This window comes from Lepus europaeus, chromosome 17 (genome assembly GCF_033115175.1).
Source record: "Lepus europaeus isolate LE1 chromosome 17, mLepTim1.pri, whole genome shotgun sequence".
In the NCBI taxonomy this organism is placed as follows: Eukaryota; Metazoa; Chordata; class Mammalia; order Lagomorpha; family Leporidae; genus Lepus; species Lepus europaeus.
Genome location: NC_084843.1, coordinates 26,484,698 through 26,511,605, shown reverse-complemented (window position 1 = coordinate 26,511,605; position 26,908 = coordinate 26,484,698). Strand labels below are relative to the sequence as shown.

The window sequence follows — 26,908 nt, the reverse complement described above, 5'->3', positions numbered from 1 at the left end:
AAAGAACTGAATAGTCATTAATATAAAGTAATGATGTTGATCAAATGGCCCAGTATAGTTCACTTTGAATGGAGTTTTTGTGTATGGGTCACAATATATTATACTTAATGGAAACAATTACTTGGTAGTATTTAATAATGCTTAACTTTATCTAGGAACTGTTCATAAAAAAATGAAATCTTTCTTGTAGGTAAATTTTCATCTAAATGGATGGGAAAATGCACTCCCTGAGAGCTTGCATCTTAGATGATCAATTTAAATGAATTTTGAATTTCTTTGATAAGGACTTCACAATTTCATCAATTCTGTGAAAAGTCTTCTGTCTTGCTTAGTAAATGATATGAGTAAGTAGAATGAGAAGTAAGCAGTTCAAAAGGTGGAAACCTTTTAGGAGTAGGAAGAAGAAAAACCTCCATGACCTTGATGTTTGTTCCTTTGTTACTGCCCCCCCCCCCTTGCCAAAATGCATATTAACGGCAAGTGGCCCCTCTCCCTCCCTGTCCTTTCCTGTTGGCTAACTCTCTAGGTTCAAGTTCAGATAGCCATCAAGTGGAAGGGAGACCCTTTAAGAACGACTCTCCTCTAGACATCCAATATCATGTTTGTTCAGTTGGCTTGTCCAAACAATTTTTCTGTTTTCACCAGGGTAGTATCAACTTAACATGAAGATTAAAGCTGTTATCCATCTGCTTTATCTGCCGTTCTTAATTAGAACCTGATGACAGAAATCAACTTTGATTCAGGCTGATTGTTCCCAAAAAATCTTATTATTGTAGATTTTTTTCTTTTTTATTTATTAACCACATTGATTCTGAGCATCTATATGGCAGAAGTTTAGGGGGAAAAAGAAGTAATTCTGTTCATTTAAACATTTTTTCAGCATTTGCTGTGCTAGATGCTGGGGGGCGTGTTGAAGTTACTTGAAATCGGTAGAAAAGAAAAAGCATGCACGAGTCATTTTAATACACAGTGACATGTACTCAAAGGGACAGGCACAAAGTGTGTGGAGATTCGGGGGGAGCGGTTATTCTGGCCATGGAATACTATTTTTTGAATACTCTTCTAAAAATTAAACCAATGGCCCTCGTTTGCATGCTTTATTTTACCTTAGGGGAAATTTTGGAGGGAAGGAGGACATGTTTGGAGACCAATTCTTGTAGGTTAGCAATGGACTTCAGAGTGGCTTAATGATTAAAAAAAAAAAAAAAAAAAACATTCTGCAAATATTTATTGAGCCCACTCTCAGGGAGTTTGTAGTCTACCAGCTGCAATGAGATGCGCCCTTATGCATAAAATAGTGTACTATCGCAAATTCCTAGCAGAAGTAGCTACCTAGGTTAATCAGATATTCTTGGTGCAGCCTGGAGGCAGTAATCCTGGCCTCAGGGCCCTCTGGTTAGCAGGCAGAGCTGGTTCGCTGGAGAGACTCCTTCAGCGGCGGGGCAGGTGCGAGCCAGCCGGGAAGTCGGAAGCGGTGGTTGGGCCGCTCGCAGCCTTCGCGCTTCGGTAAGATTTACCCAACCTTTCCGTGCTTCAGTCTTCTCCCTCTCACAACGGTTGTTAGCGTGCAGCGCCAGACCTGGGGCTGTGGTTTGGAAGCAGCCTTGCCTCACGACGCAGGTGTGGAGACTTAGGGCCCTCGTGCGAGCGTTAACCGGGCGAGGCCTGTGAAAAGTGACCAGGCCGGCAGGGCTCTCGCGGGAAGGCGGCCTCGGGCGGGGGCTGCCGCGCGGCGCCATCTTGGACGCGGACGCCGTGTGCCTCAGCGGGCGACCCCAGAGCTGCTGGCGAACCTCTCTGCCTCCCAAACCGTGAGAAAGGAACCTCTGGGTGTGTAGGAAGCACCCTCCGTGGTACTCAGGGACGAGGAGCTCGTGGGCGCCTGCCGCGGCTCTCGGCCCACAGGGCTCCCTGACTGGGCTGGCGTGGGGACCGACTGTTGACAGTGGAAGGTTATACCCACCTCGGCGTCCTTCTCCCTCCTGCCTCTTGAGCAGGAACCACTTTTGCTCAGGTTGACGCGGTTTGTATCAATACGGTCACAAAGGAATGGTCTCTAGTTCTGGGTAACGTCTGCGTCAGAAGACAGGCAGTGTTTCTCTGGCCACCTTCCGGGAAGCTGACCAGTTCTGCCTGTTTTACTAACTGAATACTTGCTGCTTACTCAACACTGACTTTTTTTTTTTTTTCTTCTATTAAAGATTACCGGTAGATGACTATTAGTTCCTTGTAGCAATTGCTTCACAGTTTTAAAGCCTATTTTTCAAGTCTCCAGTCAGCTTCTATAGCTTTATTAGTGTTCCGTCTTTACGTACTCTTTGAATCATTTTGGGGAGGGTTGAATTCCGTCGGCCACAGTTGTGATCTCAGAAATAAATTGCATTGTCCTATTCTTCTTGAAAATGAAAGCAAATAATTTTCACAAGTCGGTTATTTGAGAAGTAGAAAAACTAAAGTCCAGCATTTGCGAAGCTGTGGAGTTACTAGGAAGTCTCTAAACTTGGGGGTCATTGCCCGTTCTGGTTCAGGTAGAGCGGCCAACACCAACACTGGCTAGGATAAGAGGGAGCCTCTGTCACAGCTGAAGAGCTCGGCCTTCACCAGGATTAAGCTAGGAATCCCAGTAGAGATGGCATGCTTTCTAGTCTGAGTTGATCATGGTTGAAACTTGGCTTTGGTTGACATACATGGAGCCCTGTTTTCCCTTCTGTTAGGGTCCACTGTCTTCTGGTCTTACACATTTCATTTTCAGTGGCCAGAAGGATGTACTTGTGCATGGACCTGTGGTGTGTGGTTTCTGTACTTGCCTGGTTAAATTGGAAAAATTAGAATTAGAGGATGGGAGATGGGGTGGTATAAATTGTAAAAGTTCTCACGTTGGCCACTGTTCATGCCAATAAGAGGCTCTTGTTTAGATACTGCCCATTCCCTGTGGGTTTTGTTACTGCAGCTACTCACCCAGTTCCTGTAATATGTGGGATGTAATGAAGAATAGATGAATAATGGACATGAATTTATTACAGAATTAAAAGGTAAAGGAGACCAAGATAAATGTGTGGGCACAGAGCTCTGGAAAGATTTCAGAGGAAGATGCGGTCTCCCTGGGAGTGAGGAGGGCTGGGAAACAGGCCAGGATGTGGAAGGGGAGCAGTCTCTGAAGGTGCTCCGGTAGGGAAACCTTCTAGGGGGTCTCTGGAACAAAGGCACAGAGAGTGGCTTTGGAGGTGATGGAGGTGTCTGGGAGAGTGCAGGCCATTGTGAGCACTCTGGTAGGTCCACCGGCCCTCTGGGGTCTCAATCTTAAAACAGCTCTTTGGAGGTATAATTAACATACCATAAAATCCACCCATTGTAAACGTATAATTCAGTGATTTTTAAGTGAACTTAGAGTTGTGCAACCACCATCTTAGTCTAGTTTAAGAACATTTGCTTTGTCACCAGAAGTTTTTTCCTTTTGATTCATAGCCAAGCCCTGGGAACCACTGATCTGTTTCTAAAGATTGACCTTGCTTTGTGATTTCAAATGAAAGAAATCACATAATATATAGTCTTTTATGCCTGGCTTCTTTGACTTGACATGTTTTTGAGGTTTGGCCGTGTTTAGCATGAGTCAGGACTTTGTCCCACTTACTGATTAACTGTGTTCTATGATAGGGATAAACCACATTCTGTGGATCAATTTGCTGTTTGACAGATGTTTGAGTCCAGACTTGGGACTATTTTTTTTTTTAAGATTTATTTGAAAGAATTAGAAGGAGAGGCAGTCTTCCGTCCGCTGGTTCACTCCCCAGTTGGCTGTAACAGGAGCCAGGAGCTTCTTCCTGGTCTCCCACGTGGGTGCAGGGGCCCAAGGACTTGGTCCATCTTCTATTGCTTTCCCAGGCCATAGCAGAGCTGGATCGGAAGCGGAGCAGCCGTCACAGCAGGCGGCAGCTTCACCCGCTACACCACAGCGCTGGTCCCAGGACTATTATAAAGTTTCTATAGACATCTGCACAAATGTCTTTGGTGGATATGATTCATTTCTCTTGGGAAGATACCTAGGAGAGAAAATGCTGTTTCATATACTAAGTATTTTTTTTTTTTTTTAAGATTTATGCCTTTATTTGAAAGGCAGAGTTACAAAGAAGCAGAGGCAGATGGTAGGGGGGAGGTCTTCTATGCAATGGTTCACTCCCCACATGGCTGCAATGGCCAGAGCTGGGCTGATCCAAAGCCAGGATCTGGGAGCCTCTTCCGGGTCTCCCATATGGGTGCAGGGGCCCAAGGACTTGGGCCATCCTCCACTGCTTTCCCAGGCACGTTAGCAAGGAGCCAGATCGGAAGTGGGGCAGGTGAGACTCAAACCGGTGCCCATACGGGATGCTGACGCTGCAGGCAGGGGCTTTACCAGCTTTGCCACAGTGCTGGCCTGGTCAGTATGTTTTTAACTTTAAAAAAGACTCCAAACTGTTCTCCAAAAGGGCTACACCGTTTTATAAGCCAGCGATGTTTGAAGATTTCAGATTTTCTCATCTTTGTTAACACTTGTCGTTGCCAGTCTTTTGCTTTGTAGCTACTCTAGTGGGAGTACAGTGGTTATCTTAAGGTTTTACTTTGTATTTTCCTAACGACCAGGAATCCCATTAATTAAAAGAATTTTTTTTTAAACTTACCTGAGAGGCAGAGAGAAAGAGTTTTTGTCTGTTACTTCACCCCTTAACTCCCTACAACAGCTGGAGTGCTGAAGCCAGGAGCACAACACAGACCAAGAACTCACTCAGGTCTCCTGCATGGGGGACAGGGACCCATCAACTTCAGCCATCACCTGCTGCCTCCCAGGGTCTGTACTGATGGGAAATTGGAATTGGAACTGGAGTGGGAAATCAAACCCAGAAACTCTCATATGGGATTTGGGCATCCTAACCAGCGATATCTTAAACTGCTAGTTTAAATGCCTGCCCCAGGAATCCATTTAATATTATAAATTCTGTCAGCTGTTAGAGAAAGCTCCTCTTTAATAGTGGTTCACTAAGGATATATTTGTAATGTTCTCGAAAGAATATTTGAGTATGACGAATCCAGACAAAATTTTATTAGAGACTCCATTGGCTTGCTTGTTTTTTACTTTTTCTTTTTGAGGGTTGTTAGTTATGCTCTGATGCAAACTACTGTGTGCCCTTGGAATAATGTGTTTTTAATAGTTGAAAATAAAAGGATAGTATTTCTTGACATGTGGAAGATTCAGTGTCACAAATTTTGATTAGGATACAGCCACACTCATCTGTTATGTATTGTCTGTGGCTGCTTTTGTACTGTGTGACAAGAGTTGAGTAGTTGTGGTAGATTGTATAGCCTGCAAAGCCTAAAATATGTTCTGTCTGACTCTTCATGGAGAAGGCTTGCCAACCCCTGCTCTTACCTATTCCAGATATTTCCTAGGCTCAGAAAAGATATTACTGTTGACTGTTCTGGCTCAGTTCCTGCGGTGCTTCTCCAGTTTGTTACCGGGAAACCCAAGTCCGTTTCCAGACGGTCAGCCTGGAAGGGAAGATAACTGCGGTTAGCTAATGTGCTCTAGCTTGACAGTGGCTCTGGTTAGAAGGGTGAGGAGGGAGTCCCTGTAACCATTTAGGAAAGGCTCCCAGTGGACAAAGGGAAGGAAATGGAACTTTTCTAGATGAAGGTGTCGTGCTAACCATTTGTACCAAGTTTGATGCAATGTAGCATAAATACTTCCAACCAATTTACAAAGAATTTTTTGAGATGTAGTTACAAAAATTAAGGCAGTAGGAAAATATTTAAAGTAAGGGTTAGGTCTGTCTCCCAGCCCCTCACTTCGCTCTTAATGGTCACTAGTGTTGGGAATTTGGTCTTTGTACTTGTAGAGTTTTGTCTAGACATGAACATTCTTAGTTGGATTTTGTGGTAAGTTTTTTAAAAATGAAATTGTGTACTTACTGTCATAAAATGAAGGTTTTAAAAACTTGGCTATGCGTTTGTATAGATTTACCGTATTTTCAGAGCTGCACAGTGTTTCTTCGTATGACCTCCACGATTCAACTCTTGAAATTGTGAGTTCTTGCTGACGCAGATAATGCTCATATGCTTCAGTTAGCCCTACCATCGCTGTTTATGTTCATCTTTAACACTGACTGTTTGATAAGTGAAAATAGCTCTTTGTCATCATTAGTGCTTCTGAAGTGAGACTAAACATTTTTCTTATGTTTATTAGCTGTTGTGCTTTGATAACTTGTCTGTTCTGTTTATTTTCTTTGGGGTTGTTTGAGTCTTCTAAATAATATATTATAGATATTAACTCTTAAAAAAAAAAGTTACACAGAGAGAGGAGAGGCAGAGAGAGAGAGAAGTCTTCCATCCACTGGTTCACTCTCCAATTGGCTGCAGTGGCCAGAGCTGCGCCGATCCGAAGCCAGGAGCTTCTTCTGGGTCTCCCACCTTAGTGCAGAGGCCCAAGAACTTGGGCCAACTTATATGCTCTCCCATACATAGCAGAGAGCTGGATTGGAAATGGAGCAGCTGGGTCTCGAACTGGTGCCCACATGGGATGCTGGTGCTTCAGGCCAGGGTGTTAACCTGCTGCACCACAGCACCAGCCCCTAGATATTAACTCTTAATCTGCCAAGTATTTTATTTATGGTAGAATTTTTTTCCATCCCTTTTAATTAGAACTGTGATCTGGGGCTGGCGCCATGGCGCACTTGGTTAATCCTATGCCTGCGGTGCCGGCATCCCATGTGGGCACCGGTTCTAGTCCCGGCTGCTCCGCTTCCAATCCAGCTCTCTGCTATAGCCTGTGAAAGCAGTAGAAGATGGCCCAAGTCCTTGGGCCCCTGCACCCACGTGGGAGACCGGGAAGAAGCTCCTGGCTCCTGGCTTCGGATTGGCACAGCTCCGGCTGTTGCGGACAATTGGAGTGAACCAGCGGATGGAAGACCTTTCTCTCTGTCTCTCCCTCTTACTGTCTGTAACTCTACCTCTCAAATAAATTAAAAAAAACTTTAAGAAACAAAAAGATCAGTTTTTTTTTTTTTTTTTTTTTTAAGAGAATGAAGGGAGTGGTGCTGGTTGCACCTCTGTTCATTGAATTCCTATGACAAATTGGTAAGGAAGGAATCCATGCAATTGAAAAGAAGAGAACCTGTACCTTGGACCCTGGGGGAAAAATCAAGTGTTTCTATTTAGAACTATTATGTTAAAACAAAGCAAAAACTGTTGGCCGTATTTCACTGATTGTAAGTCATACACCCCACCCCACTCCCATTTCAGTAACTATAAAATTGGAGTGTTAGCATGTCATAGTTCTTTTGGCAGCACTTTAGATTTCTTAATACTATAAAAAGTAATGGTTCATCTTAGTTATCTTAGATTCAGTGGAACAGATAATTTTCTGTTTTTTAATCTAGAGCATATCAATATAATTTTCTTATTTGCTTTCATATTCTTTACGTTTATAAATTTTAATTAGTTTTAAACAGATTTAGTGTGGTTTGAGGATAAAAATCTTTTAGATTTTTAAAATTTTATTTGAAATTCAGAGCTACACACAGAGGAGTGGCAGAGAGAGCGAGGGGGAGAGAGAGGTCTTCCATCCATTGGTTTACTTCCCCAGTTGGCCACAACGGCCGTAGCTGTGCCGATCCAGAGCCAGGACCCAGTAGCTTCTTCCGGGGCCCATATGGGATGCTGGCACTGCAGGCTTCGGCCCTGTGTAGATAAAATTCTAAGAACATAATGACAGTCTCTTTGTCCTTCCCTTCCCTCCTCTCCCCCCCTCTTTCCCTCCTTCTCCTAGTCTTCATATTCTTGAATGGTCTCTTTCCTTTCATGCTTTTTCTTTTCTAATTACTTTTACAAATTACTGCCAGATTAATTTTCAAAAATGTGGTTCTCATTAGATCACTAGTTTATAGTGATTGTAATAGCAAACAACTATAGGAAAATCCCAGCTTCTTAGCATTTCGTTTTGGATTATTTGAATGGATTTACTAGTCTGTGTCCCCAACCTCCTTTTTTTCTTTTTCTTTTTCTTTTTTTTTTTTTTTTAAATATTTATTTGAAAGGTAGAGCAGCAGAGAGAGATCTTCTAATCACTCGTTTACTCCCCAAACAACCACAATGACTGGACTGGGTCATGCAGAAGCCAAGAGCCTGGAGCTCTATCTGGGTCTCCCACATGGGTTCAGTGGCCCAAACACTTTGGCGATCTCCCACTGCTTTCCCAGACATATTAGCAGGGAACTGGATCAGAAATGTGGCAGCCATGACTTGAACTGATGCTCTGATAAGGGATGCTGGCATTGCATGTGGCAGCTTCACCCACTGTGCCATGTTGGCTTGGCTCCCCAACCACCACCATGACTACCACCACTACCTCCTCCTCTTTGTTAAATTTAAAGGCAGAGGGAGATATCTTACATCCTCTGATTCACTTCCCAAATGGTTGCAATAGCCAGGCCTGGGGCCTGGGGCCAGGCTGAAGCCATGAACTTGGACCTCCATCTGAATTTCCCACATGAGTGGCAGGGGTCCGAGCATCTGGACCATCTGCTGCTTTGCCCAGCACATTAGCAGGGAGCTGGATAGGAAGCAAGCAGCTGAGACTTGAACCTGCATTCATACAGGCAGTGGCTTTATCCACTGTGCCACATTGCTGACCCCATCCCCAGTTTTCTTTAGCTCATCTTCATGTATGTCAGTTCTTGTCAGTAAGGCAACAGTGTCTTTCATATGTGTCACTGTTTCTCATCCTCTGTATTTGCTTGTTGCTTACCTGAAATTGTTCCCACCATTCCCAGTATCTTTACCTGTTTAAATGCTATGCATTCTTTACAGCCTCACCTTTTCTGTCACCCGTGTCCTTTATGCAATTGCTGCTGATATTACTGGATGTGAAAGATAACTATTGAAAATGAGGGTTCTAGTGCTGTAGCATTAGTGGGTTAAGCCAGCATTCCATGTGGGTACCGGTTCGAGTCCTGGCTCCTCCACTTCTGATCCAGCTTCCTGCTGATGTGCCTGGGAAAGCAGCAAAAGATGTCATGAGTCCTAGGGCCCCTGCACCCATGTGGGAGACCTGGAAGAGCTCTTGGCTTCTGCCTGGCACACTCCTGGCTGTTGTGGCCGTTTAGGGAGTGAACCAGTTGATGGTAGACCTCACTGTTTCTCCCTCATTCTCTGTAACTGCCTTTCAAATAAGATAAATCTTAAAAATAAAGATTTTATTTATGAGAGGTAGAGTTACAGACAGAGAGGGATCTTCCATCTGCTGGTTCACTCCCCAAGTTGATGCAATGGCCGGAGCTGGCACTGCAGGTGGAGGCATAGCCTACTATGTCACAGTGCTGGCCCAATAAAATAAATCTTAAAACAAACAAGAGGGCCAGTGCCACGGCTCAATAGGATAATCCTCTCCCTGCGTTGCCGGCACACCGGGTTCTAGTCCTGGTCAGGGCGCCGGATTCTGTCCCAGTCTTTCCTCTTCCTGTGTAGCTCTCTGCTGTGGCCCGGGAGTGCAGTGGAGGATGGCCCAAGTGGTTGGGCCCTGCACCCCATGGGAGACCAGGAGAAGCACCTGGCTCCTGGCTTCGGATCAGCGTGGTGCGCCGACCGCAGCGTGCCAGCCATAGCAGCCATTTGGGGGGTGAACCAACGGAAAAGGAAGACCTTTGTCTCTGTCTCTCTCTCTCACTGTCCACTCTGCCTGTCAAAAAAACAAACAAACAAAAAAACACAAACGAGTATTTTAGGTATTGGAGATGGGGTTACAGTTTCCTTTTCTTACTCTGATTGTGGCTTTGGAGAAGCATTGAATTCCTGATGAAAGTGTCTCTGAAGGATTCTTTCACTTGAGATGGAGAGACTGGAGGGATGTGTGGCCTAGAATGTGTGGCCCTGCAAGTAGGTAACCTGAGCAGATTTTACCCCAAATGCAGATGAAGGGAAAATGTAAACACAAAAGATTGAAAGAGGATTTATACCCTGAGGTTCTAAGGAATAAAACTAAGGACAGTGGATGAAAGCCAAGGAGGAAGAAGAACATGCTCAATTGAAGGAATAATTTATTATGAAAGCCATGTAGTGAGGACGTGTAAGATGATGGACTTCCTGTTGGTAGGGGTGTGAAGGCATCGGTTGAACGATTGTTTGGCAGCCATATTTGAGGGGGTTTAAGTTGAATCACTAACAGCTACATCCTTTTCTCATCATAAATGGGAATGGCGAGAAACATTAAAAATTGAAAGTGGCACTCAAAATTTAAGATTTATTTTTATTTATTTGAAAGAATTAGAGAGGTAGAGAGAGAGGTCTTCCATCCACTGGTTCACTCCCCAAATGGCCACAGTAGCTGGAGCTGAGCTGATTCAAAGCCAGGAGTGTCCTCCGGATCTCCCACGTGGGTACAGGGGCCTAAGGACTTGGGCCATCTTGTACTGCTTTCCCAGGCCAGACCGGAGAGCTGTATTGGAAGAGGAGCAGCTGGGACTAGAACTGGTGCCCATGTGGGATGCCAGCGGATTAGGCTGGGGCTTTAACCCACTGCACCACAGCACCGGCCTTGGCACTCAGATTTTAATATATTGTCATGACGTGACATGTCATCGAATTTGTTACTCTGCCACTGGCAGTAACGCCTTTACAGAGCATGAGCCAGCACACACGCTTCAGCCTTCCATGGCATTGTCGTGACGATCAGCTGGATGGGGAAGCTGCTTGAGCAGGTATGTGGGAGTGGCCTGCGGCTAGATTAGAAGGAAAAAAAGCCTTCCTCAGAATGACAGCATCTCTTCATCAATTATCAAACATGAACTTGCAGACTCTTCTGTCTGCACTAAGTCAGGAGGTGCTGTACACCAAGGTCTTCATAAAACTGATAGCTGGGGCTGGTGTGGTACAGTGGGTTAAGCTCCCACTTGTGATGCCGGCATCCCATGTCAGAGTGCCGGTTCTAGTCCTAACTTTACCACTTCCAATCCAGATCCCTGCTGATATGCCTATGAAGGTAGGGGAAGATGGCTCAGGCACTTGGGCCCTTCCCACCTATGCAGGAGAGCAGGGTGAAGCTCTTGGCTCCTAGCTTTGGCCTGGCGTAGACCTGGCTGTTGTGGACATTTGGGGAGTGAACCAGCAGATGGTAAAGCTTGCTCTCATTCCCCTTCTGTTTATTTACTTTTTATATTTGAAGGCAGAGTAACAAATCCTGAAACTAAAAAACTGAGCAGGGGCCAGCGCTGTGGTGTAGCAGGTAAAGCCGCCGCCTCCAGTGCTGGCATACCATATGGGCACTGGTTCAAGTCTTGGCTGCTCCACTTCCGATCTTGCTCCCTGCTGTGGCCTGGGAAAGCAGTAGAAGATGGTCCAAGTCCTTGGGCCCCTGCACCAGTGTGGGAGACCGGGAAGACGCTTCTGGCTTCAGATCGGCTCAGTTGCGGCCAATTGGAGTGAACCAGTGGATGGAAGACCTCTCTCTCTCTCTGCCTCTCTGCCTCTCCTCTCTGTGTAACTCTAATTTTCAAATAAATAACTCTTAAAAAAAACCTGAGCAGATTCTGCAGTATGCTAAAATTGGGGTGTCTATATTGGCAGGACCTATGAAACACTTCTTTGGCACAGGGTCTGCAAGTCAGTGCACTAAGCACTTAACCTCTAAGAATCCAACTGTGAAATTCTTTGGTGTATTTCTTTGTAGTGAATGCTAGGAAGTGGTTTAAGGTTATGGAGCAACAGAAGCATAGCCAATTAAAACCATAAAAAAATTCAGTTGGATTCTAATTGGCCCCTCTGGAATTTGGCCACACTTTGAGGCTCATAATTGCAACTGAGATAGCAGTTTGAAATATGTCTTTACCATCAGGGAGAAGATACTATGGCAGATATCCCTAGGGGCACCACAGGCCACTTTTAGTCTTAAGATACTCATGTCTCTTGCAAGACACTCGATCCTTTAACTTGAGAATCCTTGGTGTTCTTGGGAGGAGAAAAATTTGGAAGGAGTGATTAATGGAAATTGTGTAGGTAGGTGTAAAGTCATTGAGCAGACTAAAGGGTTTAGAGGCCGAAGAACTTAAAGTAGTCTGAGCCCAGAATAGACTAAAATAGGCATGTTAGTGCTAATTTCATTTCAAATTTGCAAAATCTTCTGGGAGATTTAAAAGAGAAAGCAAATGTGAGCAGAATCTTGGGATTAGTGAAAAGATAACATACCAGAGTAAAGCAGAATTGAAGTCATAGGCAGATTGTCACTCATCCTTTGTGTTTCAGCTCTTCCTGAACCTTCAAGTCAGTGTTAGGTGCCTACCTTGGCACTGTTAACATTATGCTTGCTATAACGTGTATTCCCTTGCATAGCAATTGGTTGGATGTTTTCAGACCCTCTACCATAAGCTTTTAGGAAACAGGGATGATGATTATATTTTTAGACTCAAGATTTGGATGTATGTAATGGCTTAATGTTTGAATGAATAAACAGTAACCCTTTTACTTCTCTTTCGTTGTGCTACTGCCTTGTCTTGGCACTTCTCCATCGTGCAACTTGTCCTGACTATTAAAAAAATCTGACCTTGTATATGGAGGGGTGGTGCTGGTATTGTGGCATAGCAAGTTAAGCTGATGCCTATGATACCAGCATCCCATATGGGCATGGGTTCAAGACCTGGCTGCTCCACTTCTGATCCAGCTCCCTGCTAATGCTCCTGGGAAAGCAGCGGAGGATGACACAAGTGCTTAGGCATCTGCACCCACGTGGGAGACCTGGGTAGAGTTCCAGGCTCTTGGCTTCTGCCTGGCCCAGCCCTGGCTGTTCTAGCCATTTGGGAAATGAACCATTGGATGAAGATCTCTCCTTCCCTCCCTCCTTCCCTCCCTCCCTCTAACTCTGCCTTTCAAATAAATCTTAAACCAAACAAGCTCATTTTTGCATGCTGATAATTGGTCGTTAGCTATTGGGAGTAGGGAGACTCACTATATGACTCTCTCCATAATAAAGATTTTGAACAAGACAATCTCCATGAAAGTACTTTTATGAGGAATTGTTACCATCTGACTTCAGAGGGGGAAACATCTTACAGCTTAGTTAGGACAAACTCTGAATACTCCCTCATGGATGTATGGTTTTTCAGGCTGTGGATCCCAATGTTTAGGGGACTTTGAGGATTTTTTAGCTTCCTTATAAATTTTTTTTTTTTTTTTGACAGGCAGAGTGGATAGTGAGAGAGAGAGACAGAGAGAAAGGTCTTCCTTTTGCCGTTGGTTCACCCTCCAATGGCCGCCGCAGTAGCGCGCTGCGGCTGCGCTCCGATGGCAGGAGCCAGGTGCTTCTCCTGGTCTCCCATGGGGTGCAGGGCCCAAGGACTTGGGCCATCCTCCACTGCACTCCCTAGCCACAGCAGAGAGCTGGCCTGGAAGAGGGGCAACCGGGACAGGATCGGTGCCCCGACCGGGACTAGAACCCGGTGTGCCGGCGCCGCAAGGCGGAGGATTAGCCTAGTGAGCCGCGGCGCCGGCCTCCTTATAAAAATATTTTAAAATTCAATTTATTTCAATGATATTTCAACATTATAAGTATCATCTGGGTCATCTGGAAGATTATATTGTCAGTGAGACCTGTCATGTGGTTTTTGGATCTAGAGTCACATAATATTGTATAAAAAGACTTAATAGAATGCTGTTTTTTGTGCTTCATGACTATAAATACTACATAAATGAAGATTTTTACAAAACTTAAACATAGGAAAATGTGTATGAGAGTATTGGAGTATGTGCTGTTTGAATTGGTACCATGTTCACTTTGTGAACAGTATAGTTTTAGCAGAACCATATTACTAATTTTTTTTTTTTTTGACAGGCAGAGTGGATAGTGAGAGAGAGAGACAGAGAGAAAGGTCTTCCTTTTTGCCGTTGGTTCACCCTCCAATGGCCACTGCAGCCGGCGTATCATGCTGATCCGAAGCCAGGAGCCAGGTGCTTCTCCTGGTCTCCCATGCGGGTGCAGGGCCCAAGGACTTGGGCCATCCTCCACTGCCTTCCCGGACTACAGCAGAGAGCTGACCTGGAAGAGGGGCCACCGGGATAGAATCCGGCGCCCCGACCGGGACTAGAACCCAGAGTGCCGGCGGAGGATTAGCCTGTTAAGCCACGGCGCCGGCCACTAATCTTGTTAAGTTGCTATTAATTTGAATACTCAGTCCTACCTCAGGATCCCTTGCATATACTGAAAGCTGATATCCAAGTCCTTTATGGAGGTAGACACTGTGGAGCAATGGTTTAAGTCAAGGCTTGAGACACCTACATCCTGTACTGGAGTGCTGGTTCAAGTCCTGGTTACTCTGTGTCTGATCCAGCTTCCTACTAATGCATGCTGGGAGGCAGCCGGTGCTGGTTCCAGTGCTTGTGCCTCTGCCAACCACATGGGAGACCTTAATTTAGTTCAGGTTTGGCCTGGGCCAGCATCAGCTGCTGCAGATATTTGGGGAGTGAACCAGTGGATGGAAGACTTCTCCCCCTCCTTCCAACTTAAGTAGATGAAAATATACTTTTAGGGGCCGGTGCTGTGGTGTAGCAGGTAAAGCCGCTGCCTGCGGTGCCAGCGTCCCATATGGGTGCCAGTTCAAATCCCAGCTGCTCCTCTTCCAATCCAGCTCTCTGCTGTGACCTGGGAAAGCAGAAGAAGATGGCCCAAGTCTTTGGGCCCATGTACCCACATGGGAGACCTAGAAGAAGCTCCAGGCTCCTGGCTTTGGATTGATGCAGCTCTGGCCATTGCAGCCAAGTGGGGAGTGAACCAGCAGATGGAAGATCTCTCTCTAGATCTCGATCTCTCTCTCTCTCTCTCTCAATCTCTCTCTGCCTCTCCTTCTCTCTCTGTAACTTTGACTTTCAAATAAATCTTAAAAAAAATTCTAAAAAAAATTAACTTCTATCCTGGGTATAGTGTTTGCGTGTAACAGAACCTCTGAGTACTCTAAAGTATCTCTAGATTACTTAGAATACCTAATTGAATGTAATGCTGTATAAATAATTGTTACACCATATTGTTTAGGGAATGACAAAATCTGTACATGTTCAGTACAAATGCAGTTTTTTCTCAAACTTCCATTCATGGTTGAGTGAATCTGGGGTATGGTGAATCTGGATTTGGAAACATGGATATGGAGGATTTTCATTTCATTGTTTCTGCTTCATTTATAAGAGTTTTAAGTTCTTCATTTTGGGGACTGGTACTGTGGCATTGTGGGTCAAAGCTGCTGCCTGCAGTGCCAGCATCCCATATGGGCGCTGGTTCAAGTCCCAGCTGCTCCACTTCTGATCCAGCTCTCTGCTTTGGCCTGAAAAAGCAGTAGAGGATGGCCCAAGTCCTTGGGCCCCTGCACCCGCGTGGGGGACCTGAAAGAGGCTCCTGGTTTAGGATCGGCGCAGCTCCAGCCGTTGCTGCCATCTGGGGAGTGAACCAGCAGATGGAAGACCTCTCCTCTCTGTGCCTCTGCCTCTCTATAACTTTGCGTTTCAAATAAATAAATCTTAAAAAAAAAAATGAAGTTGCTGGTTTTGTTTGCTCAGACTTAACATTGGGAATATTTTTATTTGTAAAGACTCACATTTGGGGCCAGTGTTGTGGCATAGTTTGTAAGGCCATCACTTGAAATGCCAGCATCCCATGCGGGTGCTGGTTTATGTCCATCTGGGGAGTGAACCTGAGATGGAGGATCGCTCTCTGTCCTCTCTGTAGCTGTGACTTTGAAATAAATGAATTAAAAAACAAAAAAACCCTCACATGAGAAATACTTCCATTAAATGCAAAGGAATCCAACCCCAGTAGTGACCTTTGTGACCAGAGTTACAGGCACATTAGTGGGGGAGATAATTTGGACTTGGGAGACTTCCATTCTTTTCCAGACATTCTGTAGGAGTATGGAAAGTAGGACCCAAGGCTACATGAAGTGTGGTTTCAGATACTATTTGGTATTTTTATTCTAAATTTTGTAGTCAAAAGAGAAAGTATCCCCACTACTCAAAACAGCTGGGGCTGGGCTAGGCTAAAATTAGGAGCCAGGAGCAAAATCCAGGATTCCCAGGTGGGCAGCAGGGACTCAAGTACTTGGGCCATTACTTACTGGGTCCCAGGGTGCACATTAGCGGGAGGTTTGAGTCAGAAGTGAGCTGAGACCTGGACCCAGGCACTCTGATAGGAATTCAGACTTCTAAGACTTTGTCTTTGACTATTGTGCTGAGTGTTCTCCCCTTAGGATGCTTAAAGATGTTCTATAGTCAAGATATCCCAGTGTAGGAAATTAGAGGTCTCACAGATTATAAAAGGGTCAGGAAAAGAGAAAAATCAAATAGAGACTGAATTCTAGAGCTGAAATGCCTAACTAGTAACCAGTAATTATTTAAATTCTAATTGAAGTTAAGTAAAATTCAAATGTTCCGTAGTTGGACTGGACCCATTGCAAGTGCTTTTGTAGACGCATGTGCCTAACAACTATTGTACTAGCTTAAAATTAGGCCATCTCTACATAGGGCCACTTAAGATTATGCTGGAAGTCAGCCCTCTAGAAGGAGTGGCAGTGTGGAGGTGAGAAGGCACCAGTGGGGAGGGTAGCTGAGCAGGGGGGATGAGGCTGACGATCTGCAGGGTGCCCCTCCTTGGAGCTCTTTGAGTTCTTCCTTGTACTTCTTTTGTCCACTCTAACTCTAGGTGACCTCATCCAGGCCCTTGTTTTTGTTATTTTTGTCTTGTTTTTAAATGAACTTTTAATTTTATAATAGATTTACAGAAAAGTTGTGAAGATAATACTATGACCACTCACTATCCCTGGTATGGTACACTTGTCATAATTGATGAACCAATACTGATAGGTTCATGTTTTATTCAGATTTCATTATTTTTACCTGTGTCCTTTTTTCTAAGATCCCATTTGGGATACTGTGTTACATGTTATAGACAAGTCTTATTAGGTTTTTTTTTGTTTTTGCTGACCTTGACAATTTTAAGGAGTGCTAGTTGGGTATTTTGTAGAATGATATGTCTAATGATTTATCAGGAGTTGAGTCTTTTGGATAAAGACCACAAAGTGAAGTGGCACTCTGATGACCTCCTAGCACCTACTATCAACATGATTCACACTGTCGAAGTTGACCCTTGTCAGCTCCTTGGTTCTCAGACTGTATGCTTCTGCTGACAACTCCCAGGTTTATTTTACAGCCCAGACTCTTCAACTTCAGATTCGTATCCAGCTGTGTCTGTCTGCTGTGCTCAGTTGGGAGCTATCCCAAACATGAGATGTTCGCCACAATGTGTACTTGTTGCAGTGGTCCCGATGTCAATGAATGGCACTCCTGCTTCTCCAGTTGCCAGGGTGAAAATGTTAGTGTCTCCCTTTACTTGTTTATTGTACTCAGTTTGGTGCGATCTGTCAGGAAATCCTGCTCCATACCTTGCTTACCTCTGAGCCTCCTTCATTATACACAGGCCTATTATGTTAGCTTCCTAATTGGTGTTTCATCCTTGTCTACTTGTAATTATTTCTCACTCAGCAGTCAGTTACATAGAAGAGACAGATCTTCCATCCGCTGGTTCACTCCCCAAGTGACCGCAATGGCTGGGCCAGTCTGAAGCCAGGAGCTTCTAACAGGTCTCCTGCCTGGGTACAGGGGCCCAGGGACTTGGGCCATCTTCATATGCTTTCCCAGGCTCATCAGCAAGGAACTGGATTGAAAGTGGAGCAGCTGGGACTTGAACTGGTGCCCATATGGGATGCTGGCACTGCAGGCCGTGGATTTACCCATTATGCCACAGAGGTAGCCCCCCAGAATATCATTGAAAAGCCCAATTTTAACACATAGAAAAAGGGTTTTGCAAACTGGTCTCGTCTATGTAATCAGCGCCAGAGTGAGAAATAATATTCCCAGCAACTCCTCCCTCCCACCTCGTGTCACTGTCACACCCCCCGAAGAGGGACTGCTGGGTGGACTTGTAAGAGAACAGGCTAGCTTTGTCTGCTTCTGTGTTTCTTGTAAATAGAAACATACAATATGCAATTCTTTTGCATCTCTCTTCTTTTACATAACGGTGTGTGTATGAGAGAGAGGGATGGATTTTCATTTGTGAAATCGTAAATGGTTTTTTCCTCCTTGCTGTATACTGTTCCATCGTGTTAATATACCATAGTTTATCTATCCTACTAGCAGTGGGTATTGAGGACATCTGCTCTTTTTGGCTCTTAGGAATCTAGCACATTCTAGTACATGTCTTTTGGCAAATACATATATGCGTTGATGTTGAGTGTATACCTTGAAGTAGGATTTCTGGTTCGTGGGCTCATATATGCAGAGGTTCAGCCTTAGTATGTATTTCCAGATAGTTTGACAAACTGAACCCTATCAAGGGATCATTTTAAAAACATAAGTGAACCTCTATTATTCCTCATTTGAAAATCTGTCAGTAGTTTATTAACTCCCTTAGAATAATATCTAAAATTCTTAAAGTTGCAAGTAAAGCCCTGTAAAACCTGGTGTCCCTACTATATTTTTAATATGCTGAGCACACTTTTATCTTGGGACTTTGGCACTAACTGCTCCTTATTTCATTTGTTCATCTGCGCTATGTCTGTATGGCCTGCTCTGTTTATTAGATCCAGGTGTCTGTTTATGTTACTAGTATATGTTAAATAGCCCAACCTATCCATGTCTGTCTCTTTATCTTGAATTCTTTTTCTCATTGGCATGAGTTACCTGGCATATGTATTTATGATTTGTATTAAGTATATTGAAAATGAATAATATGTATATATTGTGCATGTGAAACATGTTTGTCTCCCCTATCCCACCAGGGCCTTTGCTTTTTGTTAATTGCTATACCTCTGTCGTCTAGAAAAGTGTATGTTAGTAATTTCCCAATATATTGTTGAGGAATAAATACACAAAATGTGTAGTTGTAATAGACATAAGAAATAAAAAATAGAGATTTAAGAAAATGGAGGCAAGTGAGGTTAAAAGTAGGTAAAATTATTTAAATTTTTATCATATTAATATAGTTTAAGGAAATTTAAAAACCAAAAATAACAGCACTCTATCTCCTCTCATTTCCCACTCCCCAAAATTAACTACTTTGAGTTCTTCTTGCTATTTCTTATGCCATTAGACTAAATGTTTCTAAGTTGTGTAGCTAAATTATTTATTTCAGTTTTAGATTTTGGTATTTGACTTGTTACATTGGTAGAAAGGGATCTGCCTGTCCTGCACTTACCCTGTCCTTTCCATCACATGTACTTCCATGCCTTCTGTCTTCTCCCAGTACAATTATCAGAAACCTAAAGGATATGCATCAGATTCGTTAAGAGCTCACCTTCTCAGGGAAACAAGCGTTCCCTGGCTTTTCCTACCAAATGACTGTGTTCAGTGTTTACATTATTATGACTGCAAAAGGTTTTTCACCAGGGGCCACATAATGCATTATGATTGTGTCTCATATCTTTCTTATGCCATTGTACCAGTCCCCTCCAGTTTTCTCTAAGTATTCTGTTTGTTTTCTTGCACTGGCTTAGCCCCATTCTCTTTGCTAGAATTATAAATAAATACATCAGATTGTTTGTTTGTTTTAAAGGGGCCAGTGCAGCAGGATAAGACGTTGCGTGAAGCACTGGCATTGCATATGGGCACTGGTTTGAGTCCCGGCTGCTCCACTTTTGATCCAGCGCCCTACTAATGTGCCTGGGAAAGCAGTGGAAGATGGCCCAAGTGCATGGGCCTCTGCCACCCTTGTGGGAGACCCAGATGAAGCTCGTGGCTTTGTCCTGGCCCAGCCCTGGCCATTACAGTCAAATGGGAAGCAAACTAGCAAATGGAAGATTCTCATTCTCTCTCCCTATCCCTCCCTCCCCCTTTTCTGTCTCTTTAAACTCTGCCTTTCAACTAAATAATCTTTAAAAAAAAAAAAAAAGAAGAAGAAGAAAGAAAAAGAGGCAGAGACCAAGAGCTCCCATCTACTTATTCCACCTGTCAAATGCCCTTGAGGGCTGGGGCTGGGCCAAGACCAAAGTCTTGAGCTTGGAACTCAATCCTGGTCTTCCATATCGGTGGCAGGAACACAATTACTTCAGTTGTCATCACTACCTCCCAGAGTGTATTATCAGCAAGCTGGAATCTGGAGCTGCAAGCAGGTATTGAACCCAGGCCCTCTGGTATGGGATCTGTACCCTGTATCAGTTCTTGAGGTTGTTTGGGAGGCATTCCTCTTAGAACTGCCCACCTGTTCTGTCGTCGCACTGCTGTTGTCCTGAATCTTAACCTTCACAGATTAACTTCAGAATTTCTTTCTTTTTTTTTTTTTTTCTCCTGTATTAAATCCTTTACTTATGGATCCTCATGTCAGACTTTTTTGGTTTACTCACTTATATTTGAAGAATCTATCTTTCTGCATCTTTCCTCTGGAAATTATTAATTTGTGTGGGTGTGTGTTTAACTGTGTGTGTCAGTTGTCTGAAGCCACAATAATGCTGTATCCTACTGAGAAACTTCAGCTGTATATTTTAAGTGTTTCTTGGTCTCATGTCAGGGTGGTCAGCTGGGGGACTGTGCTGATCTTGGTTGGAGGTTGGCTGGCTATTATTTGATCTTGATTGGCCTTGGCTTAGTTGACCCAAGTGACCCAAGAGGAGCAGCTGGGATTAGAACTGGCGCCCATATGGAATGCTGGCACTTCAGGCCAGGGCATTAACCTGCTGCACCATAGCTCCGGCCCCGGTCCACTCTCTTGATTCTACCTTCCTGCCTATGCAGACCCAGGGAGAAGTGATGCCTCAAGTAATTGGGTTTCTGCCACCCACTTGGGAGACTTGGATTGTCATCCGGCTTTCAACTTTGCCACCCCCTTCCCACTTCCCACCCTTGCAGGCATTTGGGGAGTGTACTAGTGAATGGGAGGGAGCTTGTTTTACCTTTTTTCTTCCTCTCTGTTCTTAATTTCTAAAAAGGATTTTATTTATTTTAAACGCAGAGTTAGAGTGTGCATGCATGTGTATGCTTCTGTTGGCTGGTTCACTCTCCAAATGGCTGCAACAACCATGGCTGTACCAGGTCAAAGCCAGGACCCTAGAACTCCAGCCAAATCTCCCACATGCGTGACAGGGGCCCAAACACTTTGGCCATCTTACGTTCCTTTCCCAGTGGCATTGGCAGAGAGCCAGATGGAGAAGTAGAGTAGATTGGTCTCAAACTGGCACTCATAAGGGAATGTTGGCATCCCAGGCAGTGGCTTAACCTGCAGTGCCACATTGCCAGCCCCTGCCTCTTAAATTTTAAAAGAAGTAAAACATAAGTTTACTTTGGTACAAAATTTTTGAAATCCATGCGTATGAGGGGTTGTCAGAAAGTAAAAAATGCATTATGAAAAACTATTCATGGATTTAAAAATTTTTTGTTCCGAAAGACTCTTAATTCCATTGTCCACAAACTATTGAAGTACCTACATATGAAATGTGTTTCTTCATGGATTTGGTAGGGAAGAGGGGACAAATGTAGATGAATACCAATTTGCAGGAGAGAGAAGCTGCTCCCCTTTGAGCTGTTTGGGCCTAGATACCTGTCCTTTGTAATCAGCATGGTAAAACTTTGAAATAGTAGGTGGTTCTTTGTGGCTTTTAGATCTTAGTAACTATTTTCTTTTCTTTTTCTTTTCTTTTTTTTTTTTTTTTTAAGATTTTATTTGAGGGGTAGAGTTACAGACAGTGAGAGGGAGAGACAGAGAGAAAGGTCTTCTTTCTGTTGGTTCACTCTCCAGATGACCACAAGGCCAGAGCTGCGCCGATCCAAAGCCCGGAGCCAGGTGCTTCTTCCCGTCTCCCATGCGTGCGCAGGGGCCCAAGGACTTGGGCCATCTTCTGCTGCTTTCCCAGGCCATAGCAGAGAGCTGGATTGGAAGAGGAGGAGCTGGGACTAGAACCAGCGCCTATATGGGATGCTTGCACTGCAAGCAGAGGATTATCCTACAGTGCCATGGCGCCAGCCCCAGTAACTATTTTCTTTATTGGTTTTGACCGAAACTTCTAAGCAGCTAGAAATAAGTATGGTCCCACTTTTATATAAAAATGCTTATTGAATTCTGAATTCAATGGCAGTACTTTTTTTGTTGTTGTTGTTGACAGGCAGAGTGGACAGAGAGAGAGAGAGAGAGACAGAGAGGAAGGTCTTCCTTTTTCCGTTGGTTCACCCCACAATGGCTGCTGCAGCCGGCACACTGCGCTGATCTGAAGCCCAGAGCCAGGTGCTGCTCTTGGTCTCCCATGCGGGTGCAGAGCCCAAGCACTTGGGCCATCCTCCACTGCACTCCTGGGCCAGAGCAGAGAGCTGGACAGGAAGAGGAGCGACCAGGACAGAATCCGGCGCCCCAACCGGGACAAGAACCCGGTGTGCCGGTGCCACAGGCGGAGGATTAGCCTGTTGAGCTGCGGCACCAGCCGGCAGTACTTTAATTGTTATTGCAAAGGAGTTTGAGAGAACAACTATTGGTGAGTTGCAGTACAGTTTTGATTGGTACTTCATTCAGTAAACTTACATTGTATAAACCTTGGAATGTATGGAAAATTAACATTAATTAAACTTAAGTTATAGAAAACCTACAAATAAACTGGAGTACTAAATATTAAAAATTGTCCCTCATACACAACCTAAAAAGTTAAGTAACTTTATCTGTGCTGTGATGTTTAAGTCTATTTAGTCACCTCATCCTTGGCATAGTTTGAGAAGAGATTATTATTATTATTTTTTGTGGCTCATTGTAAGTATGACTTGGGTATTGATTTTAACCATTAGGATAGAAACTTATGATGGGACTAGAAATTTGCTTTTGGGGTTGGAACAGATCTTACTCAGTTTTTGTCTAAATAAATACAATTAATGGCAAGTTTTATTTTATGCCTTTAAAGATTTATTATTTATTGGCCAGCGCCGTGGCTCAATAGGCTAATCCTCCGCCTTGTGGTGCCGGCACACTGGGTTCTAGTCCCGGTTGGGGCACCGGATTCTGTCCCGGTTGCCCCTCTTCCAGGCCAGCTCTCTGCTATGGCCCGGGAGTGCAGTGGAGGATGGCCCAAGTCCTTGGGCCCTGCACCTACAAGGGAGACCAGGAGAAGCACCTGGCTCCTGGCTTCGGATCAGCGCGATGCACCGGCCGCAGCAGCCATTGGAGGGTGAACCAATGGCAAAAGGAAGACCTTTCTCTCTCTCTCTATCTCTCTCTCTCTCTCTCTCTCTCTCTCTCTCTTTCTTTCTTTCTTTCTCACTGTCCACTCTGCCTGTCAAAAAAAAAAAAGATTTATTATTTATTTTGAAAGAGTTGGGACTGGGGCCGACGCTGCAGCTCACTAGGCTAATCCTCCGCCTGTGGCACTGGCACCCCGGGTTCTAGTTCCGGTTGGGGTGCCGGATTCTGCTCCAGTCCAGCTCTCTGCTGTGGCCCGGGAAAGCAGTGGAGGATGGCTCAAGTGCTTGGGCCCTGCACCTGCACGGGAGACCAGGAGGAAGCACCTGGCTCCTGGCTTCGGATTGGCACAGGGCACCGACCTTAGAGGCCATTTGGGGGGTGAACCAACGGAAGGAAGACCTTTCTCTCTGTCTCTCTTTCTCTCTCTCTCACTGTCTAACTCTGCCTGTCAAAAAAAGAGTTGAGGCTGGCACTGTGGCATAGTAGTATATGGGTACCAGCTTAAGTCCTGGTTGCTCCAGTTTTGATCCAGCTCCCTGCTAATGGCCTAGGAAAGCGGTGGAGGATGACTCAAGTGCTTGGGACCTTGCACCTGCGTGGGAGACCAGCTCCTGGCTCCGGATTGGCTCAGCTCCTGCCATTGCAGCCATTTGGGGAGTGAACCAGTGGATGGGGGAACCCCTTTCTGTCTGTAACTTTGTCACTCAAGTTAATAAATAAATCTTTAAAAAAGAAGAAGAAGAAGAAAAACAGAAAGTACAGTGTTCCATCTGCTAATTTACTCCCGAGATGGCTTCAACGGCCAGCACTGGGCAGGACCAAAGCCAGGAGCCTGGCCTTTTTCAGATCTCCCATATGTGTGTCAGGGGCCCAAACACCTGAGCCATCTTCCACTGCTTATCCCAGGCCATTAGTAGGGAGCTGGATCAGAAGTGGAACAGTTAGGACTTGAACAAGAGTCCATATGGGATGTTGGCAACTCAGGATGTACCTTTACCCACTCTACCACCATGCTGGCCCCTATTTTTTGCCTTTAAATTTTTTTTAAATTAGGGAGAGAGAGGGGGCAGATTAGAGAAAACAGAGCTCTCAACTGCTGGTTCACTTCCCAAATTTCCCACAACAGTTGGAACTTGGCCCAGTTGAAGCCAGGAGCCAAGAATTCCATTGGGGTCTCCCATATGGGTGGCAGGGACCCAACTCATCATGTCATTCCTAATACTGCTGCCTCTCGGCGTGCACATTAGCAGGAAGCTGGAGTTGGGAGTGGAGCCAGGGCTCTAATACTAGAAGTGGGCATCCTAAGCTGTGGCTTACCTACTAAGCCAAATGTCTGTTTTCTGCCTTTTTTTTTTTTTTTTTTCCCTGTCTCAGGTTTATTTGTACAAACAGCACAGGAGGACACTAGCCCCAGGCAGACAGCAGCCCAGGGGTCACACCAGTCCTTCTGCCCTTGCATTGGCTTGGCTTGGGCCTGGGCCTTGGGCTTGGTTTCAGCCTGGGCCTTGCCCTTGCCCTTGATTTGAGCTTGAGCTTGGGCCTTGATTTGAGCCTTGACCTTGCCCTTGATTTGGGGCTCAGTCTTGACCTTTGCCTTGGTCTGTGGCCGGCACAGCCTGAGACCCCTAGCAATGCGGGCACAGGCACGCCTTCCAAGCTTGGGGTGGGCAATGTAGGCAAGTCGATCAAGCTTCCGGCTGACACCCTTCGGGATCGTGGGCTTTACTTCCTTAGGCTTGACCAGGGCCTTGATAGCTTCAGCACGTGCAGCCATAGCCTTGGTGTTGTTGGCCTGCATCTTCTTCAGGCCCTTCTTGTTGTGCTTCTTGGCAAAACACATGTTCCTCAGGAACTTGGGGTCCACCCCTTTCAGAGACTCGTATCTTTGTGATCGTGGTTTCTTGATGCCATTTCTGTGCCATTTTCGGGACTAGTTGTGCGTAGTGTGGTGCTTGGACTTGGCCATGTCTGCACTGTAACCTGCGGCTGCCGAAGCGCCTGGGACCAGAAAGAGAAGACTTTTTTTTTTTTTTTTAAAGACTTATTTATTTATTATTATTTATTTATTTTTTTGACAGGCAGAGTGGACAGTGAGAGAGAGAGACAGAGAGAAAGGTCTTCCTTTGCCGTTGGTTCACCCTCTAATGGCCGCCGCGGTAGCGCGCTGCGGCCGGCGCACCGCGCTGTTCCGATGGCAGGAGCCAGGTGCTTATCCTGGTCTCCCATGGGGTGCAGAGCCCAAACACTTGGGCCATCCTCCACTGCACTCCCTGGCCACAGCAGAGAGCTGGCCTGGAAGAGGGGCAACCGGGACAGGATCGGTGCCCCGACCGGGACTAGAACCCTGTGTGCCGGCGCCGCAAGGTGGAGGATTAGCCTGTTGAGCCACGGTGCCGGCCAGACTTATTTATTTATTTGAAAGGCAGAGGCAGAGAGAGAAGACTTCCATCTGCTGGTTCATTCCCCAAATGGCTACAACGGCTGCAGCTGTGCCGATCCAAAGCCAGGGGCTTCTTCCTGGTCTCCCATGTGTGCGCAGGGGCCCAAGCACTTGTGCCATCTTCTATTGGTTTCCCAGGCATAGCAGAGAGCTGGATTGGAAGTGGAGCAGCCGGGTCTGGAATCAGCACCCATATGGGATGCTGACACTGCAGGTGGCGGCTTTACTCACTATGCCACAGCACCGGCCCTACATTTTTTTTTTTTAATCTTCCAATTAAATAGGAAACATGCTGTTTATAGAATTGTAGATCTTGAACAATATCAACTTATTCTAGACTTTTGTACAGCATTTAGATCACAAAGCCTTTGGTTGGCAGTAGTTATCTAGTAAATTTTGTTGAATGAATGAATGAACAGAATGAATGGGTGTAGTTATGGATAAAGACTGAAGCCCAGAGAGGTTAAAAACTTCTGTGGTCAGGGGCTAGCACTGTGGTATGGCAGGTTCAGCTGCTTCTTGAGACATCAGCATCCCATGTGGGTGCTGGTTTGAATCCTAACTGCTCTGCTTCCAATCCAGCTGCCTGCTAGTGTGCCTGGGAAAGCAGGGGAAGATAGTCCAAGTGCTTGGGCCTCTCTACCCACATGGGAGACCTAAATGGAGTTTCAGGCTCTTGACTTTGACCTGGCCCAGCCCTTGCAGCCATTTGGGAAGTGTGAACAAGCAGATGGAAGATTTTCTCTTTCCTTCCCTCCCTCTCTCTAACTCTGCCTTTCAAATAAATATTTTTAAACAAAAACAAAAAAAACCTCTTCTGTATAATTAATTTGAAAGATCATGATAGATCTTCAATCCACTCATTCACTCCCTAGTTACCTGCAACATTCAGGGCTGTGCCATGCCGCTGGTGCCAGGAATGCCATCTGAGTCTCCATACGATGGCAGGAACTCAAGGACCTGAGCCGTCATCTGCTGTCTCCCAGGGACGTTACCAGGAAGCTGGATTAGAAGCAGAGGGGAAAACTCAGTCCCAGGCACTCCACAGGGGAGGCAGGTGTCCCGAGTGGCAGCTCATCCGGCTGTGCCATATCATCTGCCCCAGTTGTTTGAAGTTTCTTATGTTCTGCAATACTGCAGATCTTGAAGATAATTTAATACCGCATCCTCTTCTCCCTTCTGTTTCTAGAGGAGTGAGAGAATGTGTTTGTCCCTTCCTTAATGTACTGTGCTTTGAATGGTTATTTGAGGATGTGGAACTTGAAAGATCT

The 26,908-nt window shown here is 45.1% G+C and overlaps 1 protein-coding gene and 1 pseudogene across 3 annotated transcripts in view; one reads left to right on the top strand and one right to left on the bottom strand.

Annotated features, from left to right (window-relative positions):
* Window positions 1–26,908, top strand: part of CNNM2 (cyclin and CBS domain divalent metal cation transport mediator 2) — a 173,349-nt gene that overhangs the window by 44,268 nt on the left and 102,173 nt on the right. The gene's annotated exons all lie outside the window — the stretch shown is intronic.
* LOC133776278 (large ribosomal subunit protein eL29-like) lies at window positions 1,763–25,163 on the bottom strand (annotated as a pseudogene).